The following is a 1731-nucleotide window of genomic DNA, read 5'->3' as shown; positions in this document are numbered from 1 at the left end:
TCTTGTTCTGAGCCAATATGGCATTCAGAGTGTCAATCTCAAGAACTCCTTTCTTCTGACTAGTCCCATTGTTCACAGGATTTCGTTCAGAAGTGTACATGAATTGGTTATTTGCAACCATTTCAATCAATTCTTGAGCTTCTGCAGGCGTCTTCTTCAGATGAAGAGATCCTCCAGCAGAGCTATCCAAGGACATCTTAGATAGTTCAGAGAGACCATCATAGAAAATACCTATGATGCTCCATTCAGAAAGCATGTCTGAAGGACATCTTCTGATTAATTGTTTGTATCTTTCCCAAGCTTCATAGAGGGATTCTCCATCCTTCTGTCTGAAGGTTTGGACTTCCACTCTAAGCTTACTCCATCTTTGTGGTGGAAAGAACTTTGCCAAGAAGGCATTGACTAGCTTTTCCCAAGAGTCCAGGCTTTCTTTAGGTTGAGAATCCAACCATATTCTAGCTCTGTCTCTTACAGCAAAAGGGAATAGCATCAGTCTGTAGACCTCAGGGTTAACCCCATTAGTCTTGACTGTGTCACAGATTTGCAAGAATTCAGCTAAAAACTGATGAGGATCTTCCATTGGAAGTCCATGGAACTTGCAATTCTGTTGCATTAGAGAAACTAATTGAGGCTTAAGCTCAAAGTTGTTTGCTCCAACGGCAGGGATAGAGATGCTTCTCCCATAGAAGTCGGGAGTAGGTGCAGTGAAGTCACCCAGCACCTTCCTTGCATTGTTGGCATTGTTGTTGTTTTCGGCTGCCATGGGTTCTTCTTCTTTGAAGAATTCGGTCAGGTCCTCTAAAGAGAGTTGTGCTTTGGCTTCTCTTAGCTTTCTCTTCAAGGTCCTTTCGGGTTCAGGATCAGCTTCAACAAGAATGCCTTTGTCTCTGCTCCTGCTCATATGAAAGAGAAGAGAAAAAGAAAATGTGGAATCCTCTATGTCACAGTATAGAGGTTCCTTGAAATGTCAGAGGAAAAGAGAAATAGAAAGAAGAAGGAGAAGAAGAATTCGAACTTTAATTAGATAAGGTTCGAATTGTGCATTTAGAAGGAGTGGTACTCCATAAATAGAAGGATGTGAGAAGGAGGGAAGAGGATTTTCGAAAATTCAATTAAAGGATTTTGAAAATATTTTGAAAATTTGATTGATAATTTTCGAAAATTGAAAGTGGAAGAGAAATCAAGTGATTTTTGAAAAAGATTTTGAAATTAGAAACTAAAAAGATTTGATTGAAAACTAATTTGAAAAAGATATGATAAAAAATATGATTGAAAGGTTATTGTCTTAAAAAGATGTGATTGAGAAGATATGATTTGAAAACCATTTTAAAAGATATGTTTTGAAAATTATTTTAAAAGATTTGATTTGGAAATTAGTGACTTGCTTAACAAGAAAGATATGATTCAAACATAAAACCTTCCTTAACAGAAAAGGCAAAAAAATGTTCAATCAAATCATTAATTGTTAGTAAGTATCTTTGAAAGGAAAGAAATTAATTTTGAAAACATTTGAGTGAAAAGATTTGATTTGAAAAAGATTTGATTTTGAAAAACTTGAAAAAAATTGATTTGAAAACAAAATCTTCCCCCTAGCACCATCCTGGCGTTAAACGCCCAGAATGGTATACATTCTGGCGTTTAACGCCCAAAATGCTACCTTTTTGGGCGTTAAACGCCCAACCAGGTGCCCTGGCTGGCGTTTAAACGCCAGTCTGCCTTCTTCACTGGGCA

The 1731-nt window shown here is 37.1% G+C and overlaps 1 non-coding gene across 1 annotated transcript; it reads left to right on the top strand.

The window, feature by feature from the left end:
* The first annotated feature begins 250 nt into the window (after positions 1 to 250).
* Positions 251 to 358, top strand: LOC130971834 (small nucleolar RNA R71). Its single transcript, XR_009083040.1, has one exon. It is a non-coding gene; the product is annotated as a small nucleolar RNA R71 (small nucleolar RNA).
* Positions 359 to 1731: the final 1373 nt, after the last annotated feature.

The sequence above is a fragment of the Arachis stenosperma genome, chromosome 3, assembly GCF_014773155.1.
Source record: "Arachis stenosperma cultivar V10309 chromosome 3, arast.V10309.gnm1.PFL2, whole genome shotgun sequence".
Lineage (NCBI taxonomy): Eukaryota > Viridiplantae > Streptophyta > Magnoliopsida > Fabales > Fabaceae > Arachis > Arachis stenosperma.
The sequence above is the reverse complement of the archived record's forward strand: the minus strand, read 5'-3'. Positions and strand labels throughout refer to the sequence as shown.